The sequence below is a fragment of the Pongo pygmaeus genome, chromosome X, assembly GCF_028885625.2.
Source record: "Pongo pygmaeus isolate AG05252 chromosome X, NHGRI_mPonPyg2-v2.0_pri, whole genome shotgun sequence".
NCBI classification, from domain to species: Eukaryota; Metazoa; Chordata; class Mammalia; order Primates; family Hominidae; genus Pongo; species Pongo pygmaeus.
Window position 1 is genome coordinate 72816948 of NC_072396.2, and position 21526 is coordinate 72838473.

Consider the following 21526-nt stretch of genomic DNA (forward strand, 5'->3'; position numbering starts at 1 on the left):
TCCCACCTATGAGTGAGTACATGTGGTGTTTGGTTTTCTGTCATTGCGATAGTTTGCTCAGAATGATGGTTTCCACCTTCATCCATGTCCCTACAAAGGACATGAACTCATCCTTTTTATGGCTGCATAGTATTCCACAGTGTATATGTGCCACATTTTCTTAATCCAGTCTATCACTGGTGGACATTTGGGTTGGTTCCAAGTCTTTGCTATTGTGAATAGTGCTGCTATAAACATACGTGTGCATGTGTCTTTATAGCAGCATGATTTATAATCCTTTGGGTATATACCTACCCAGTAATGGGATGGCTGGGTCAAATGGTATTTCTAGTTCTAGATCCTGGAGGAATCGCCACACTGTCTTCCACAATGGTTGAACTAGTTTACAGTCCCACCAACAGTGTAAAAGTGTTCTTATTTTTCCACATCCTCTCCAGCACCTGTTGTTTCCTGACTTTTTAATGATCCGCCACTCTAACTGGTGTGAGATGGTATCTCATTGTGGTTTTGATTTGCATTTCTCTGATGGCCAGTGATGATGAGCATTTTTTCGTGTGTTTCTTGGCTGCATAAATGTCTTCTTTTGAGAAGTGTCTGTTCATGTCCTTCACCCACTTTTTGATGGGGTTGTTTGATTTTTTCTTGTAAATTTGTTTGAGTTCATTGTAGATTCTGGATATTAGCCCTTTGTCAGATGAGTAGGTTGTGAAAATTTTCTCCCATTTTGTAGGTTGCCTGTTCACTCTGATGGTAGTTTCTTTTGCTGTGCAGAAGCTCTTTAGTTTAATTAGATCCCATTTGTCAAGTTTGGCTTCTGTTGCCATTGCTTTTGGTGTTTTAGACATGAAGTCCTTGCCCATGCCTACGTCCTGAATGGTAATGCCTAGGTTTTCTTCCAGGGTTTTTATGGTTTCAGGTCTAACGTTTAAGTCTTTAATCCAACTTGAATTAATTTTTGTATAAGGTGTAAGGAAGGGATCCAGTTTCAGCTTTCTACATATGGCTAGCCAGTTTTCCCAGCACCATTTATTAAATAGGGAATCCTTTCCCCATTGCTTATTTTACTCAGATTTGTCAAAGATCAGATAGTTGTAGATATGCAGCATTATTTCTGAGGGCTCTGTTCTGTTCCATTGGTCTATATCTCTGTTTTGGTACCAGTACCATGCTGTTTTGGTTACTGTAGCCTTGTAGTATAGTTTGAAGTCAGGTAGCGTGATGCCTCCAGCTTTGTTCTTTTGGCTTAGGATTGACTTGGCGATGCGGGCTCTTTTTTGGTTCCATATGAACTTTAAAGTCGTTTTTTCCAATTCTGTGAAGAAAGTCATTGGTAGCTTGATGGGGATGGCATTGAATCTATAAATTACCTTGGGTAGTATGGTCATTTTCATGATATTGATTCTTCCTACCCATGAGCATGGAATGTTCTTCCATTTGTTATTATCCTCTTTTATTTCATTGAGCAGTGGTTTGTAGTTCTCCTTGAAGAGGTCCTTCACGTGCCTTGTAAGTTGGATTCCTAGGTATTTTATTCTCTTTGAAGCAATTGTGAATGGGAGTTCACTCATGATTTGGCTCTCTGTTTGTCTGTTGTTGGTGTATAAGAATGCTTGTGATTTTTGTACATTGATTTTGTATCCTGAGACTTTGCTGAAGTTGCTTATCAGCTTAAGGAGATTTTGGGCTGAGACAGTGGGGTTTTCTAGATATACAATCATGTCATCTGCAAACAGGGACAATTTGACTTCCTCTTTTCCTAATTGAATACCCTTTATTTCCTTCTCCTGCCTCATTGCCCTGGCCAGAACTTCCAACACTGTGTTGAATAGGAGTGGTGAGAGAGGGCATCCCTGTCTTGTGCCAGTTTTCAAAGGGAATGCTTCCAGTTTTTGCCCATTCAGTATGATATTGGTTGTGGGTTTGTCATAGATAGCTCTTATTATTTTGAGATACGTCCCATCAATACCTAATTTATTGAGAGTTTTTAGCATGAAGGGTTGTTGAATTTTGTCAAAGGCCTTTTCTGCATCTATTGAGATAATCATGTGGTTTTTGTCTTTGGTTCTGTTTATATGCTGGATTACATTTATTGATTTGCGTATGTTGAACCAGCCTTGCATCCCAGGGATGAAGCCCACTTGATCATGGTGGATAAGCTTTTTGATGTGCTGCTGGAATCGGTTTGCCAATATTTTATTGAGGATTTTTGCATCAATGTTCATCAAGGATATTGGTCTAAAATTCTCTTTTTTTTGTTGTGTCTCTGCCAGGCTTTGGTATCAGGATGATGCTGGCCTCATAAAATGAGTTAGGGAGGATTCCGTCTTTTTCTGTTGATTGGAATAGTTTCAGAAGGAATGGTACCAGTTCCTCCTTGTACCTCTGGTAGAATTCGGCTGTGAATCCATCTGGTCCTGGACTCTTTTTGGTTGGTAAGCTATTGATTATTGCCACAATTTCAGATCCTGTTATTGGTGTATTCAGAGAGTCAACTTCTTCCTGGTTTAGTCTTGTGAGGGTGTATGTGTTAAGGAATTTATCCATTTCTTCTAGATTTTCTAGTTTATTTGCGTAGAGGTGTTTGTAGTATTCTGTGATGGTAGTTTGTATTTCTGTGGGATCGGTGGTGATATCGCCTTTATCATTTTTTATTGCATCTATTTGATTCTTCTCTCTTTTTTTCTTTATTAATCTTGCTAGCAGTCTATCAATTTTGTTGATCCTTTCAAAAAACCAGCTCCTGGATTCATTAATTTTTTGAAGGGTTTTTTGTGTCTCTATTTCCTTCAGTTCTGCTCTGATTTTAGTTATTTCTTGCCTTCTGCTAGCTTTTGAATGTGTTTGCTCTTGCTTTTCTAGTTCTTTTAATTGTGATGTTAGGGTGTCAATTTTGGATCTTTCCTGCTTTCTCTTGTGGGCATTTAGTGCTATAAGTTTCCCTCTACACACTGCTTTGAATGTGTCCCAGAGATTCTGGTATGTTGTGTCTTTGTTCTCGTTGGTTTCAAAGAACATCTTTATTTCTGCCTTCATTTTGTTATGTACCCAGTAGTCATTCAGGAGCAGGTTGTTCAGTTTCCATGTAGTTGAGCAATTTTGAGTGAGTTTCTTAATCCTGAGTTCTAGTTTGATTGCACTGTGGTCTGAGAGATAGTTTGTTATAATTTCTGATCTTTTACATCTGCTGAGGAGAGCTTTACTTCCAAGTATGTGGTCAATTTTGGAATAGGTGTGGTGTGGTGCTGAAAAAAATGTATATTCTGTTGATTTGGGGTGGAGAGTTCTGTAGATGTCTATTAGGTCTGCTTGGTGCAGAGTTGAGTTCAATTCCTGGGTATCCTTCTTAACTTTCTGTCTCTTTGATCTGTCTAATGTTGGTAGTGGGGTGTTAAAGTCTCCCATTATTATTGTGTGGGAGTCTAAGTCTCTTTGTAGGTCACTCAGGACTTGCTTTAAGAATCTGGGTGCTCCTGTATTGGGTGCATATATATTTAGGATAGTTAGCTCTTCTTGTTGAATTGATCCCTTTACAATTATGTAATGGCCTTCTTTGTCTCTTTTGATCTTTGTTGGTTTAAAGTCTGTTTTGTCAGAGACTAGGATTGCAACCCCTGCCTTTTTTTGTTTTCCATTTGCTTGGTAGATCTTCCTCCATCCTTTTATTTTGAGCCTATGTGTGTCTCTGCACATGAGATGGGTTTCCTGAATACAGCACACTGATGGGTCTTGAGTCTTTATCCAATTTACCAGTCTGTGTCTTTTAATTGGAGCATTTAGTCCATTTACATTTAAAGTTAATATTGTTATGTGTGAATTTGATCCTGTCATTATGATGTTAACTGGTTATTTTGCTCGTTAGTTGATGCAGTTTCTTCCTAGCCTCAATGGTCTTTACAATTTGGCATGATTTTGCAGTGGCTGGTACCGGTTGTTCCTTTCCATGTTTAGTGCTTCCTTCAGGAGCTCTTTTAGGGCAGGCCTGGTGGTGACAAAATCTCTCAGCATTTGCTTGTCTATAAAGGATTTTATTTCTCCTTCACTTATGAAGCTTAGTTTGGCTGGATGTGAAATTCTTGGTTGAAAATTCTTTTCTTTAAGAATGTTGAATATTAGCCCCCACTCTCTTCTGGCTTGTAGAGTTTCTGCCGAGAGATCCGCTGTTAGCCTGTTGGGCTTCCCTTTGTGGGTAACCTGACCTTTCTTTCTGGCTGCCCTTAACATTTTTTCCTTCATTTCAACTTTGGTGAATCTGACAATTATGTGTCTTGGAGTTGCTCTTCTCGAGGAGTATCTTTGTGTCATTCTCTGTATTTCCTGAATCTGAATGTTGGCCTGCCTTGCTAGATTGGGGAAGTTCTCCTGGATAATATCCTGCAGAGTGTTTTCCAACTTGGTTCCATTCTCCCTGTCACTTTCAGGTACACCAATCAGACGTAGATTTGGTCTTTTCACATAGTCCCATATTTCTTGGAGACTTTGTTCATTTCTTTTTATTCTTTTTTCTCTAAACTTCCCTTCTCGCTTCATTTCATTCATTTCATCTTCCATCACTGATACCCTTTCTTCCATTTGATCGCATCGGCTCCTGAGGCTTCTGCATTCTTCACGTAGTTCTCGAGCCTTGGCTTTCAGCTCCATCAGCTCCTTTAAGCACTTCCCTGTATTGGTTATTCTAGTTATACATTCGTCTAAATTTTTTTCAAAGTTTTCAACTTCTTTGCCTTTGGTTTGAATTTCCTCCTGTAGCTCAGAGTAGTTTGATCGTCTGAAGCCTTCTTCTCTCGACTCGTCAAAGTCATTCTCCGTCCAGCTTTGTTCCATTGCTGGTGAGGAGCTGCATTCCTTTGGAGGAGGAGACGCGCGCTCTGCTTTTTAGAGTTTCCAGTTTTTCTGCTCTGTTTTTTCCCCATCTTTGTGGTTTTATCTACTTTTGGTCTTTGATGATGGTGATGTACAGATGGGTTTTTGATGTAGATGTCCTTTCTGTTTGTTAGTTTTCCTTCTAACAGACAGGACCCTCAGCTGCAGGTCTGTTGGAGTTTGCTAGAGGTCCACTCCAGATCCTGTTTGCCTGGGTACCAGCAGCGGTGGCTGCAGAACAGTGGATTTTCGTGAACCGGGAATGCTGCTGTCTGATCGTTCCTCTGGAAGTTTTGTCTCAGAGGAGTACTCGGCCCTGTGAGGTGTCAGTCTGCCCCTACTGGGGGGTACCTCCCAGTTAGGCTGCTCGGGGGGTCAGGGGTCAGGGACCCACTTGATGAGGCAGTCTGTGCGTTCTCAGATCTCCAGCTGCATGCTGGGAGAACCACTGCTCTCTTCAAAGCTGTCAGACAGGGACATTTAAGTCTGCAGAGGTTACTGCTGTCTTTTTGTTTGTCTGTGCCCTGCCCCCAGAGGTGGAGCCTACAGAGGCAGGCAGGCCTCCTTGAGCTGTGGTGGGCTCCACCCAGTTCGAGCTTAAGGGCTGCTTTGTTTACCTTAGCAAGCCTGGGCAATGGCGGGCGCCCCTCCCCCAGCCTCGCTGCAGCCTTGCAGTTTGATCTCAGACTGCTGTGCTAGCAATCAGCGAGACTCCGTGGGCGTAGGACCCTCCGAGCCAGGTGCGGGATATAATCTGGTGCGCCGTTTTTTAAGCCCCTCGGAAAAGCGCAGTATTGTAGTGGGAGTGAAAGGGAACTCCCTGACCCCTTGTGCTTCCCGCGTGAGGCAATGCCTCACCCTGCTTCGGCTCGTGCACGGCGTGCTGCATCCACTGTCCTGCGCCCACTATCTGGCACTCCCTAGTGAGATGAACCCAGTACCTCAGATGGAAATGCAGAAATCACCCTTCTTCTGCGTCGCTCATGGCTGGCAGCTGTAGACCAGAGCTGTTCCTATTTGGCAATCTTGGCTCCAGCCCCCCCAAATTTTTTTTTCTTAATTGATTCATTCATTTATTTAACAAATATCTATTAAGAACTACCATGTACCAGGTACTATTTATGGAACCAAGTAGATAGCAGTGAACATAACAGACAAAAATTCTGGCCCTCATGGAGCCAATAGTCTAGTGGAGGAAGACACACAAGCAGGTAAGTGAAATACATAGAATGTCAGATAATACAAAGTTATATGGAGAAAAATTAGGGAAGTTGGAGAGAGAAGGTCAGGACAGGATGTGTATGTATATGTGCACATTTTTAAATTGGGTAGTCCAGGGAAGCTGAGAAGGTGATATTTGAGCAAAGATCTGGAGACAGTCAGGAAAGAGCCAGGCAGATATGGGAGCATTCCAGGCAGAAGAAGTAGCAAATGTAAAGGCCCTGAGATGGGGGAGAACATGAGTGCTCCAGAAATAGCAACATGGCCATTGTGACTGAAGCAGAATGAGTAAAAGGAAGAGTAATAGAGGTGAGATCAGAGAGGTAAGAGGAGAGGAACAGATCATGTAGGGCCTTGTAGGTCATTGTAAAGACTTTGGCTTTGTGTTATGAGTGAAATAGGAAACGAATGGAGGGGCTTGAGCAAAGGGGTTACCTGATTTGACCTATTTTATTGGTAGGAAAACTTTAGCTGCTGGGTTAAGACTTGGACCAGAGTAGTGGTGGTGAAAGTGGTAAAAGATTGTTGGATTCTGAATTTACTGTTGATTGAACGTGGCATGTGAGAGGAAACAGGGAAGTCAAGGATGTCTTTGAGATTTTGGCCTCAAATGGAAGAATGAGTTTTTCTGTGTGTGTGTGTGTGTGTGTGTGTGTAATCTCTAATTTCTTGGACTCTCAATATATATTTTATTCTGTTCTATACCGTAATTACTTTTCACCTGGGCTGTATCAGTAATCTTGATAAATGTTCAATGGTGAATCAGATCTCCTCTTCCAGCCTCTCTTCTCACTCCAGTTCACCCTTTATAAAGTGAGACACTAATCATATCTTCAGTGGTTTCCCATTGCACTTAATTCAGTAGGTGGACTCCCCTGTCTTGGATTCAAGGCCCTCCGTAATATGAGCCCAACCTGTTTTTTTGGCTTTATCCTTTGCTGTTCTCTTATATCTTCCAAATAAAGTGGCTTGCTGCTCCTTTAGTTTAGTGTTTATCAACATGTAACACGTTATAGATGATGCTTATTTGGAATCACATAATGGTTAAGAATATAGACCTTTGTAGCTGGATACCCCAGGTTTGAATCATAATCTCATTTCTCATTGTGCCTTTGGACAGTTTGACCTCTATATCTTAGTTTTCTATCTCTAAAGTAGGGATAATATTAATAGCAGTCTACTTCATAGAGGTGTTTTGAGGATTAAATGGGTTTATATTTAAAACACAAAAACAGTGCCTGACCAACATGTTAAGTACTCTAATGTCTTGGCTGTCATTGTTGTTATTATTGTTACTATTTTTATTGTCTCTTTCTCTCCCCACTGTAATATCAGGTACGTGAGGGCAGGGATTTTTATCTGTTTTGTTTACTGTTCTATCCCTATTGCCTACAACAGTGCCTGGCATATAATAATAATATATGCTCAGTGAATATTTGTGAAATGAATAATTGCAGTTTCCTTAGCCCAAGATGACTACTACTGCTGTCTCTTCCCCCTACTCTCTTCTCTTAAGAATCTCTCCAAACTACAAGGCTTATCATGAATGCCATGTGTTCCATGGAATACTTCATGATTTTCTGATCCTTCTCCCCAAGCTAAGTTTAATCTCTCATTTCTTTGAATTCCCATAATAACTTACTTATGGTTTTCTTACATCTATTACATTTATTTGCCTTTCATCTTAGTCATTTTTATCTAATCTCGCTTACTAGATATTAAGTTCTTAAACCACAGACTGTGTCTTCCTCATTTTATATCCCTTGTGATGCTGGTATAATGCCTTGAACATGGTAGATGCTCAATAGACATTTGCTGATTGAACTGAATCTGTTTTACTATTTATATACTTAGTTGTATACAAATTTTCAGATTTCTAAGTCATACTTCCAAGGTATTAAATCTCTGTGCAATTTATTTCTTAGGTATCCTAAATGTTCAAGCTTAGAAAGATTATGCTTTTTTATCTGCAGTTGCAGAAAAAATAGATTTGTCTTAAATCCTGTTTTAACTGCCTAAGGACCTTATACCAGATTATGAAATTGTCCTGCATATATGATCCTAAAGGGGAAGGTTTATCAAATATGGCAATATACAGCTGGAATTCAATGATCTAGTAACATCACCTAAGAACTCAGATGAAAAAAGGCTTTGTGCAGATAAAGTGTGTGTCACAAGATCCATGCACTTAAGCTCATGCATGTTATATAGTGTAAGATTCTGAGATACTTGCTTATAATTTATTTACTCATCATTATGCTTTAATCATGATTATCATATTTCCTAGCCAACAGCTGTGGAGAGGCCATTTAGAAATGTTAACAAGGTTCATCGAATAGTAGGAGGGAGAGACAGCTGACTCTAAGGAAGGAGACAGAAAAACCAAAAAACAAGCCAGGAACTCATAGCAGTGTGGGTCTAATAGCCCTATATGACTTAAATAAGTCTTGAGGGCCTCAATGTGTTATAATATAGCTCAGTAATTGATGTTCATAATAATGACCCAAATTCATCAAAAAACAATTAAATTGTGATCATCTACTGTGTTCAATTTGTGAAGATAAGCAATGAGTATTGAGTGTTTAGATTTCCATCCAAAAGATTAAATTTAAAATGGTTTTGTGTATAAAGTAATAAACCCTGAACTAGCAGGACAACTTGACTAACTCCTTCCTGAGTTACAATCAAGATTTTCCTTCATTCAATATATACCTTTCTGTTCAAGCCCCTCTAACTAGAATTGAAATGCAATAGTAAGGCAACATGAGGCAGTAAATCTATAAAAATGAATTGTTCATTCACACTACATTTATAAAACAGGAAATACGATTATAAAACAGATGTTGACTGATTGAAATGCTGTATGTTCAATCATGTTAGTGTTTATTTGATAAGGAATGCCGTTTGTTTAGCTTTGCTCATTTATTCAGTGACTGTGGCTTGAAATTTTATTAGATGCTGTATAGCTGTATATCTCTGCCCACCAGAATGCTGAGAGAATCTGAGCTTGAATGAAACTGGATAAGAAGTTGGAGCTGTTTAGCTTTGGTAGTGAAGATGAGAAGACTTTAGTTTTGAAGGTTTTCCATTTTAAATGTCTTTGTTTTGTTTTATTTCATTTATATATGGGTGCCAGAACACAGAAGTGACTAATAGTCTGGAAGTATTCATTACTTGTTTAACTTTATTCTGAAAACTTTCATCTTCCTAAAAGTCTTTCAATGACTACCCAGGGAGAGATCGGGAGCCAAGAAAATTTCCTGAAATGGAACCATTTATAACTGATGTGTTTCTGAATAATGGAGAAAACTTAAATTTAATTTTAAAAGTACTGTAATACTAAACAGATCTTATATTTGAAATAAATTATTCATCTAATTTTTTGTTCTCCCTTGGAGCCAGTTAGCAAATATCTTTTGTGTTGCAGTGAGATTACAGCAAATGATTTCATGGGAACATTTATTTAGATTTTGTATTTTATTGTATTAGCTGATAATATCTGGGCCTTTATGATATAGAAACTAGTACAATAAATATTTGAATGAATAGATTTAGGAACCAGATAATTTGGAAGAATAATTTCAAAACTTGAGTGAACTATGACATTTAAAACCAGCATCTTGGATCATCATGTAACATATTGTATAATACACGTTATAGTGAAATAGATTTTAAAATTTAATACCTTAAGCAAAATATTTTAGGAAGAATTTTTCTTTCTTTTAAAGAATAAGATAAATAGGTTTCTAGTCCCCCACATCCAAATATTTTTGTGTCCATTTTACCCTCTTGATAAAGGCAGAAAATGGTGTTTAATTGTTCCTAATGCAGATTAAGAGTTGTTAACCTCTACAAACTACACAGCCAAACTAAAGTCAGTTCAGAAGGATGTGATATGTTATATAAATGTAGTATGTTATGCAGCATTACAAGTTCCTTATAATCTCTACAAATAGCTTTTAGAATTTACTAATTGATTTAAAAATAAAAACCAATGCATGTTAACATAAATAACATAAATAGCATTTTACAAACAATAATTTCTACTTCATCAAGAACATTCTTAAGTGAAATGGCATGTCTTTCTTTTCTTTTCTTTTCTTTTTTGTTTTGAGACAGAGTCTTGCCCTTGTTGCCCAGGCTGGAGTGCAGAGGCACGAACTCGGCTCACTGCAATCTCTGCCTCCCAGGTTCAAGCAATTCTCCTACCTCAGCCTCCCGAGTAGCTGGGATTACAGGCGTCCGCCACCATGCTTGGCTAATTTTTATATTTTTAATAGAGACGGGGTTTCACCATGTTGGCCAGGCTGATCTCGAACTCCTGAGCTCAGGTAATCCACCCACCTTGGCCTCCCAAACTGTTGGGATTATAGGCGTGAGCCACTGCGCCCGGCCTGAAATGGCATTTCTTTCTCTGAAAATGCATGATGGTAAAGAATACAATGGCCACTAGTATAGTTTGGTGTCCCTGCCTTAATCCATGCAAGGCACCAACAGTTTTTGCACCACTAATTTTTAAAATAACAGCTTTATTAAGATATAATTTACATACCATATACTTCACCCATTTAAAGTGCTAATTCATTGGTTTTTAGTACATTCACAGAGTTGTGCAACTATTATCATAATCAATTTTAGAGACACAGAAGGAAACCCTGTACCTATAAGTATTCACTACCCGTTTTTCCTGAACCCTCCCCTCTTCCAGCCCCTAGGAATCATATATCTACTTTCTGTCTCTATAGATTTGACCATTCTGGACATTTCATTTAAGTGGAATCATATAATATATAATCTTTTATGATTGGCTTTTTCACTTAGCATAATATTTTCAGGATTCATCCATATGGTGGCATGAATCAATATTTCATTCTTTTTATGGTTGAATGATATTCTATTATAGAGTTATATTACATTTATCTGTTCATCAATGGATGGACATTAGGTTGTTTCCATTTTTTGCCTGTTATGAATAATGCTGCTGTCAATATTTGTATACGTGTTTTTGTGCAAACATTTGTTTTCAATTCTCTTGAGTATATACCTACAAGTGGAATTGCTGGGTCATATGGTAACTCCTGTTGAACTTTTTGAGGAACTTCCAGACTGTTTTCCAAAGTGGCTGCACCATATTACATTTCCACAAGCAACATATGAGGGTTCCAGTTACTCTTCATCCTTGTCAACACTTGTTATTGTCTATTTTTTATTATATTCTTCCTAGTGAATTTGAAGTGATATTTCAGTTGTGGTTTTGATTTGTATTTTCCTGAAGACTAATGATTTTTTCGTGTGCTCGTTGGCTACTTATATATCTCCTTTGGAGAAATGTATATTCAGATCCTTTGTGCATTTTTCAATTGAGTAGTTTTTTTTTTTTTTTAGTTGTAAGAGTTCTTTGTATATTCTGGATATGAGTCTCTTATCAGATATTTAACTTGCAAATATTGTCTTTCATTCTATGAGTTGTTTGTTCACTCTTATTTGTGTGAAGAAAAAGAAAGTGGGTATTGCCATCTTAACAATATTAAGCCCTCCAGTCTATGAATGTGAGATGTCTTTTCATTTACTTAGATCTTCTTTACTTTCTTTCAACAGTGTTTTGTAGTTTTCAGTATAAGTTCTACCCATCTTTTGTTAAGTTTATTCCTAAATTTTTATGCTGCAAAGTTCAATGTCCAATTTATCTAATTTTCCTTTTGTGGCTTCTCCTTTAGGTATCATTTTGAAGAAAGTATTGCCTAACCCAAGGTCACAAGGATATACATTAATGTTTTCTTCTAAGAGTTTTATAGTTTTAGCCTTTACATTTAGGTCTGTGATCCATTTTTTATTTTATTTTATTTTTATTTTGGCAAGCCTGTATTGACAACCTGCACTGAGGGATGCATTGATGCAGTCAATATCTGAAGATGAACTATTAAAAAGTAAGTGTAAAACAGTGTCTTAGGTTAGGGTCCCTGAGAAATACACTCTAAGATGGAGTTAGAATATAAGCAGTTTGTTGGGGAATGCACTCCAATCAACTCCTGTGGGGAAGTGAAGGAAAGCATTGAGCAGTGGAAGGAGTTGAGCTGTTAGTACAAAGTCTTCACAGGAGCTCTGGGGCTGGGATGGCAAAATGAGAATACTCTCACGTTGAAGGGGGCCTTTTTACCCTACCCTCTTCACAAACTTATCAAGGGATTTGCACTGCCCTGGGAAAAAGAGGTTCTTTCTGGACAAAGGTAATTTTCTTGAGGGATTTGGTTGAGACTCAGTACCTCATTCCTGAAGCAAGGAACAGGACAACATATACCTCACAGTGGCACAGTGTTAATTCTCAGTGGAGGAACTGTGTTGGGATACTATGGGGGAAAGAAAAGACAATTAGTATGTGGATATGCCTCTATGTCAGTGAAAACTTTCATAGAAGAGGTGATACTTGGACTTCCTTGCAATATGGAGGTGTATTTATCAGGTAGTATAGAGAAATAGTATTCCACTGATATATGTAAGCAAAGCCTGGTGCTTTTTATTTATTTTTTTTGAGACAGAGTTTCTCTTGATCGCCCAGGCTGGAGTGCAATGGCGTGTTCTCGACTCACTACAACCTCCACCTCCCGGGCTCAAGCAATTCTTGTGCCTCAGCCTCCCAAATAGCTGAGATTACAGGCATGCACCACCATGCCCAGCTAATTTTTGTATTTTTAGTAGAGATGGGGTTTTGCTATGTTGGCCAGGCTGGTCTCAAACTCCTGGCCTCAAGTGATCTGCCCATCTTGGCCTCCTGAAGTGCTGGGATTACAGGTTTGAGCCACAGCACCTGACCCAAAGAAACATATGTCACTCAGAGTGGCTTAGAGTGTAGGATCCAGGAGGAGGGATTGAAGAGGAGGATAATGAGGTGGTGACAAAGGATGAAACTGCAGAAGTAGCAAGGTCTAGGCTATGGAGAGGTAAATGGCATGCCCAGAAGTTTGTATTTTATTCTAACAGCAAGGCAGGCCTTTTAAGCAAAGGAAGATCTTGTATGATACGTGTTTTATTTAATTTTTATACGTGGTATGAGGAGTGGATCCAACTTCGTTCTTTTACTTGTGGATATCCAGTTGTCCCAGCACCATTTGTTGAAGACTATTTTTCCCCTATTGAATTCTCTTGGCACTGTTGTCAAAAATCAATTGATTGTAAATGTAAGCGTTTATTTCTAGACTCTCAATTCTACTCCATTAATCTATATGTCTGTCCTTATGCCAGCAGTACTACATTGTCTTGATTACTTTGTAGCTTTGTTGTAAGTTTTGAAATCAGGAAGTATGAGTTGCATAACTGTTCTTCTTCTTTTTTTTTTTTTGTGAGATGGAGTCTTGCTCTGTCGCCCAGGCTAGAGTGCAGTGGCGCAATCTCGGCTCACTGCAAACTCCGCCTCCTGGGTTCAAGCGAGTCTCCTGTCTCAGCCTCCCGAGTAGCTGGGATTACAGGCGCCCACCACCGTGCCTGGCTAATTTTTGTATTTTTTAGTAGAGACGGGGTTTCACCATCTTGGCCAGGCTGGTCTCGAACTCCTGACCTCATGATCCACCCGCCTTGGCCTCCCAAAGTGCTGGGATTACAGGTGTGAGCCACTGCGCCTGGCCCAACTTTGTTCTTCTTTATCAAGATTGGTTTTGGCTATTCTGTGCCGCTGAATTTCCATATGAATTTTAAGATCAGCCTGTGTTTTGATAAGGTTGTGTTTAATCTGTAGATCAATTTAGGGAGTATTGCCATCTTAACAATATTAAGTCCTCCAGTCTATAATGTGGGATGTCTTTTCATTTACTTAGATCTTCGTTACTTTCTTTCAACAATATTTTTTAGTTTTCAGTATAAGTTCTACACATCTTTTGTCAAATTTATTCCTAATGTTTTATTTTATTTTGATGCTATTGTAAATGAGATTGTTTCTTAAATTTTATTTTTCAATAGTTCATTGCAAAAATAGAATTAGAGCTAATTTTTAATATTGACCTTGTATACTGCAAACTTGCTAAACTTGTTTATTAGCTTTAATAGGGTCTTTGTGTGTGTGTGTGTGGATTCCTTAGACTTTGCTCTATATAATATTATGTTATCTGCAAATAGAGATAGTTTTCTGGATGCCTTTCATTTCTTTTTATTGCCTAAGTTCATAACCTCTAGTAACAATGCGTTGAATAGAAGTGGTAAGAGCAGACATCCTTGTCCTGTTAGGGGGAAAATATTCAGTCCTTTATAACTTAGTATAATGTTAGCTCTGGGTCTTTCCTAGGTACCCTTTAATGTGGTTGAGGAAGTTTCCTTCTATTCCTAATTTTTTGAGTATTTTTATTATGAGAGAGGGTATTGAATTTTGTCAACGTTTTTCCATGTATATTGAGATATTCATGAATTTTTTTCCTTTATTCTATTCATATGATATATTAATTGATTTTCTGATATTAATCCAACCTTGCATTCCTGGGATAAATTTCATTTGGTCATGTTATACAATCCTTTTTATATATACTGGATTCAGTTTGCTAGTATTTTATTGAAGATTTTTATGACTATATTCATAAGATATATTGGTCTATAGTTTTCTTGTGATATCTTTTTCTGGCTTTGGTAACAAGGTAATACTGATGTCATAGAATGAGTTGGGAAGTATTCCCTCCTCTTATATTTCTTGGAAGAGTTTGAGAAGGATGGGTATTAATTGTTCTTTAAATGTTTACTAGAATTCATCAGGGAAGCCATCTAAGCCTAGGCTTTTCTTTGTGAGTAATTTTTTTATTACAAATTCAATCACTTGTTTTAGGTCTATACATCTTTTATATTTCCTCCTGAATCAATGTTGGTAGTTTTTGTTTTTCTAGGTACTTTCCCATTTCATCTAAGTTATATAATTTGTATACATACAGTTGTTCATCGTATTCCCTCATAGTCCTTGATGTATGTTTATGGTTAATAGTAATGTCCTCTCTTTCATTCTGAATTTTAGTAAATCGAGTCTTTATTTTTGGCTTCATCAATCTAACTAAAGGTTTGTCAATTTTGTGGATATTTTCAAAGAAAAAAATCGCCTTTTGAAAAGAGAAGTAGCAAATTAATCATTTGAAGGCAGCTAGTAACCACTATGTAATGACCTCACTGACGGTGTGTTCTTGGCCACATGTTTCTTAACCTCCTGGAACCTCAGTTGCCTCATCTATAAAATGGGGTGATATGGCTTGCCTCATAGATTTGTCTTTAAAATTAGATGAATTAACGTGTAAAATCTCTAGCACAATACCTATTTATGACAGATATTGTACCTTACAGTAAATGCTCGTATCTTTTTCTTCCACATTATTGTGCTGACCCTGGTTTTACTGCGTTATTCTTCATTAGCCAGCTTTAATTTAATAAAGTAAACCTTAACAATGACTTCTCTTTTAAAGTCTGAAAAAATGTTTTTGTGCTTTTTCTTCTACCATATGATCAAGATGATATTTATTTTCACTAAAATTTAGGCATATAACCAATTTCAGAATGTAAGCAGGTGAAACATTGGTTTAATATTAATCATAAATGAAAGTAAAAGCACAGCTGGGATTGTATATAATAAATTATCATGCTCTGTATTATTTTCATCTTTTTCTTATCTGAGTAGTAATTTTATTTCCTATTAAATATCCATAGAGATAATTTGTTTCTTCTTAGAGCACCATCTCTCAGATAACTTTAACATTTCTGAGACAATTCTGACCTTTTAATGAACTTTATGATAGTTCAGCAGTGTTATAAATAATGAACCTGAAACTCTAAAAAGTTACCAAAACGTCTTTCAAATTGTGGTATATAATTTATTCAAGTAAAGAAAGGTAACTATAATCAATTTTTATATTTTATTAAAAGTTTCTACGTCCTATTAGTAGGATTTATATTCTCTCTTTCCTAAGTATCTTTTGTCCTAACTTCCTCCATAGGTATGCACCTTTATTGCTTGCCAGTAACTTGAGGAAATAAGAACATTTCTTCCAGACTTTGAGTCAATGAAAAGTGACTCCCATATGGAAATAGGAATTGAATGCTACTCTCTCATATATGAACTCGGTATTTGGCCTAGATCTTTTCCCTTTCTCTGAAATGAGGAAGATGTTATGGCACCTTACTTCACATGTGCCTGACCAGCTGTTGTAACATGTATCTTCATGAACCCTATGTACTGGTTTCACTCTATGGATTACCTGTACAGTAGGAATAATTGAATTGACAAATAGGGTTATGATTAGGTTATGATAGAAACTCTCTAGCCCAGCCTGACACAAGTAGATCACAAAACATCTTTATTCTAACACTGATAGTAGGAAAGCATCTCCCAGGGATGTCGGTAGAGTTCCCAGGGGTAACTTTCATCTCAATAGGTCTCCAACTCCAAGCAGAAGACATGTTTTGCCATAGAATACAGAGAGTGAAAACTCATGAATGAAGGAGAAAAATTCATTCTCAAGAGACCTGCCTTAGCTAGCTAACACACGTCATTAGCAATGCGATCTTAACGGAATTATTAAACATCTCCAAGCTTCAGTTTCCATGGATGTGGGTGGTGATAACAGGATTGTTGAGAAATTTTAATAAGATAATTAATGTAAAGTACTTAACACAGTGCCCAGTTCATTGTAAGGGATTTTCATCAAGTTTTGTCAAAATAATTTCGCTCCTATGACCCACTTGGGTGTTGTAACAGGTCCGTTAAAGCTTTCTTTTACTATATCTGAAATTTTTGTCCTATATTCTTCAGATCAGTGCTTTTATTATTGATGGTTTGGGTTTGTGTCCCTGCCCAAATCATGTTGAATTGTAGTCCCCAGTGTTGGAGGAGGGACCTGGTGGCAGGTGATTGGATTATGGGGGCAGATTTCCCCTTGGTTTTCTCAAGAGAGTGAGTGAGTTCTCAGGAGATCTGGTTGTTTAAAGGTGTGTAGCATCTCCGTCCTTGTCTCTCTTCCTCCTGTTCTGGCCATGTAAGATGTGTCTGTTCCCCCTTGCCTTCACTATGATTGAAAGTTTCCTGAGGCCTCTCCAGCCATGCTTCCTGTACAGCCTGTGGAACCGTGAGCCAATTAAACCTTTTTTCTTTATAATTACCCCAGTCTCAAGTATTTCTTTATAGCAGTGTGATAACAGACTAATACAACTATTTAGGATAGCTTTTATGGGTCTTCTTACTTTTACCTCTATGCCCCAGTTTTTTTCATTCCTTTCTTGTATGAGTGATTTTCAGGCTTTTCATCATTTTGGAAACCCTACTTGGATCCTATTCTCAGTTATTTATTTCTTTTAAAATGTAGCACACAGAACTGGACCCCATACTTTAGAGATTATTTGTCCAGCCTAGCCTTCCTTTAATGCAGCTATTAGACTTTTATCAGTGTAGACTAAGATTACTGTAGAATTTTCTTTTCAGTGGCTATTTTATGACCTTGTGGCCAGATCAAAAGAACCAATTTTGAGATAAGAGACCTATCTGAAATCACAGTTCTGAACACTGATTCAAGAATTGTTTTCTTCAGCTCTGAATATTTACATGCTGGTTTCATCAGTAATCTATTTGCTTAGAGACTGATTTACTGGAAAAATGAAAACAGTATTTGTAATTATATATTAGACATTTTATTCTTATACCTATATACCTAGATTTGATTGGTTAATTTATAAGCACCAACATTTTCCACATTTGTTGTTCAAATTTTATTTAGGTGGACTAGCTTATAGACCATTGACTTCAAATGGAATTGTGAAGCTAATCTTTATCTGAAGCTTAGGTGATGAAAGGCTTTCTTTCCCAAGCAAAACTAATGATACTCCCGAGTTAAATGAAAATGGCCTTACATGGAAACCAAGAGTATGTTGCTTCCTCAGCACTGCTTTCTTTCTCTGCCCTCTGGGAGGAGGGGAGAGGGCTTATGGGGAAAGGCTGCAGGAGTCAGAGCAGCCAACCTATGGCTGACCTGAATGATATTGTTAAAGGTAAAAGAAATTGCAGAAGAAAGAGAGAATCAGTTTTTATTGGAATTTAGACACCATTACTTTTCCTTGGATGATTCAGAACACACTTTTAAAGGAGAAATCTAGAAGAATAAGAGGGAAGCACTAAGGATTGAGCCTCTTTTTTACCACACTTTAGATGATGTCAGAATTATTTTGTTACATTGTTTTAAAATGTGAATGCTTAATCACTATAGTATATAGGAGTGTTATTTGCAAATACTTAAGGGTTTTTTTTTTTTTTGCCTCTGGAAAACCTCAGCTCCCTAGACTGCATTCTCTGTATCTCAATTTCCTTATTTGTAAAATGAGGACAATAAGAGTACATAGAGTACTTCCTAACTTCCCAGTTACCCCATAAGGTAAGTCTTTTGTCTCTAGACTTAATTCTTCCAGTGCTTTAAACTATTCTTAGTACCTCATATACTGATTTGTGTAAATTGTGGTTACTTGTGTATGAGTCTTTTGTTCCCTACTAGATTATAATCTCTTTGAGGTCAGAGGCTAGCTGAGTTTTCATCTTTTTTGATCTTCATAGTTCCTTGGATTAAAAACTTCAGTGAAACCACAAGAAAGTAATCAGAAATATAATTGGGCAGGTGGAACAAATTTGTTAAATCTGTTTGGGAAAACAATAACTGGTTCTTAAGTAATAAATCAGCTTCAGGTTCACTGTTCCATAATCAGGGTGGGAACAAGGGAGAGGGGAAAGTGTATGTTTCTCAAGATATCTGAGAACAGAAGCCCTGCCTTTAATATGGTTGATTTCATTGGATAATGGAGGAATCTCTTCCTAGTCATGTCCGGAAAAATTAGGAAGCTTGTCATTAGCTGTACTGTGATGCAGATGTGACTTCAAAGAATCAGTTCACTTCATCTTGTTATGTTGTGGCAGAAAGCAGTATTTCAGACTATCACAAAGCAAGGAATTGGGGTATAAGATTAAAGTCTAATATGTTCTTCATGGACAGGCATAATTTCTATTAAGTATTGATCCTTAAGGCAAAGCTAAACAGATATAATTAGCATAGGATTTTTATTTGAAAATATTGATTTTCTACCCTCTTTCTCTAAAGCAGAGACTAAAAATGTCATAGAATCTCTGGGTTAGAATGGAGATAGAAGTCATCCAACTCAAGATCTCATCTCCTTTGTCAATCACTTCTGCAATATCTCCATCAAGTTCTCACCATCCTAGGCTTGAAATGTGTCAGCAGTGGAGAACTTGTCCTCATGGGAGATAGCTAATGTCATTTGTAGGCTGATCTAGTTGTTACAAAAGTCTTCCTTATTTAATACTGCAATAATAAACTCTGCCATACCATAGTTATTCAGATGGGAGAAAGATCCCCACATACCCCTGACTAGTCTCCAACCCCCCAACTCCAGGCTAAACATGCTTTCAACTGTTCCTTTGTTAATTTGTTGCACTTTCCACACTGTATATTTTAGTCATAGTTTTGTAGCTGTATTTTTACACATCCTCTGAATTGTGAGCTCCTTGAGGACACGAACCACATCTTATCTTTGAATGTGTCTGGTATATAATGCCTTTGAGTGAGAAAAACATGGCATTAAATCTCTGCGTTATCTAGGCTACTGTTGTTTGGATGTTCTCTGAGTTATCCTTCATTAAACATATATTTACTGAATGCCTTTCTGTCAGTCAGATACTGTGCCAGTATTTAGGAATACAACAGTGAAAGAGAAAGATATAGTTTCTGACTTTGTGAAACTTAAAATGTGTGAGATACAAGGAAATGGGCAGTACAAAACAAGGTGACAGGCTGTACTAAAGGAAGGATATAGTACATGGTTTCCAACCAAGGCTTTTGGGATCAAAGATGGCTTTTTTTCCTCCCCCATTTCCTTGTTAAAATGGGGAAAATATTTAAGGTATGGTCTGACCAGCCCTGATGATCACAGTTTTCATCTGAGTATTTCTGGATGTATATGTTATTGTAGGTTAAGGTAATATTTGCCTTTATAATGCTACTACATTATTGTTCATTCATTCAATAAATATTTATTGAGCACCTATCGTCTGTTAAAATCTTTAGATAAATTAAAGTTAAAGACTATACTTTCAGGGATCATTTCTATAGATTATTACTGGAGAAGTTTCTTTGAATGTATAGAGCACTAAAAACCATATTATCTCCCAAGTGTAAAGCTGCCTCTTGGTGTTGGTTTACTTCAATTGCCATTTGCCATTAATTATTGTTCTTCTTTTCTTTGGGAAGAATAAGAGACAGGACACAGTCTGGGTGGGAAAAAATATTAAATTTAGCAGAGTCTAATTGAGCAAAGAACTATTCATGAATTGAGCAACCCTCAAAACCAGAACAAAGGGAGGGGAGAGAAGAAGATGACAGGGTTGGCAATCACTACTCTGCTTTCTCTGTTTAACCACCATGACTATGACAGCTCTTCCTCACACAAGCCAAAATCAATTTGATCTCTAGAGAATGGTTTAGGTGAGTTAAGTGAAGTGTGGACCTAATGACATACTATACTGGAAAATACTTTATAAATTAAGTGCTATATATTTACTATCGTTATTATAATAATATTTCCACCTAATTCCTCCCAGTAAAACTTCATTCTCTTCCATGTCACCCAGCTCTCTGACACAGTACCTCTGATCATACCCTTCTACCATATCACATCTTCTCACTTCCCCATTGTAAATAAGCTTCATGAAGATACAATCCAGTTGGTTCAGTTAACTTTGCCAATTTCAGTTTTTAGATGCCATTTGTCCTTTCAGTCTTTCTGGAAGACTGAGGGTGATAAAGACAATGATAATGCCATTGTATGCATGACACCTTATTCAATTGCTTTATAATTTGTCCAGTAAAATAGTACTTCTATTGCTGGAGATTTCTCCAGGAGTGCTCCATAAAGGAAATACATGTTTTAATAACCTTTTTAGCTACTGTTATAGCATTGGCCTTCCTACATGGAAAGCTCCTATCCAATCAGAGAATATAGACTATTATGAGAACATACTCATATCCCATGTAAGATGGCAAATGAATGAAATTACTCTGTAAATGTTCAAATGGACCATCAGAAAGTACAAATGTACCACCTAAAGTTTTTATTGTCTTTCAAGGATTATGGGTTTGACAAAGCAAACATTGGTTATAAACCATTTTGGCAATTTAAAAATAGTCCCCACACTAATATTTTTTCATAATTGGCATAATTTTTTATACTCCATGATGAGTTATGAAGTACTGAACTTTTAATAATGGAGGCTTTAAGGACTTGAGAAAGACCAGGTGGCCATCTGTGCCCTCTATGAGTCCATGCTTAATATTGAATTTATATTCTTTTAAATAGGAGATTTGTTTCTCCAATTCAGGTGTAGCACTGTTTATTAAATAGGGTAAAATAGGCGATCTGACCTCAATCAGTCTTAAGGAGT

General features: G+C 37.4%; 1 protein-coding gene and 1 pseudogene across 8 annotated transcripts in view; both read left to right on the forward strand.

Annotated features, from left to right (window-relative positions):
• EDA (ectodysplasin A) overlaps positions 1–21526 on the forward strand; it is a 413821-nt gene that overhangs the window by 46368 nt on the left and 345927 nt on the right. The gene's annotated exons all lie outside the window — the stretch shown is intronic.
• LOC129025618 (small nucleolar RNA U3) lies at positions 20168–20365 on the forward strand (annotated as a pseudogene).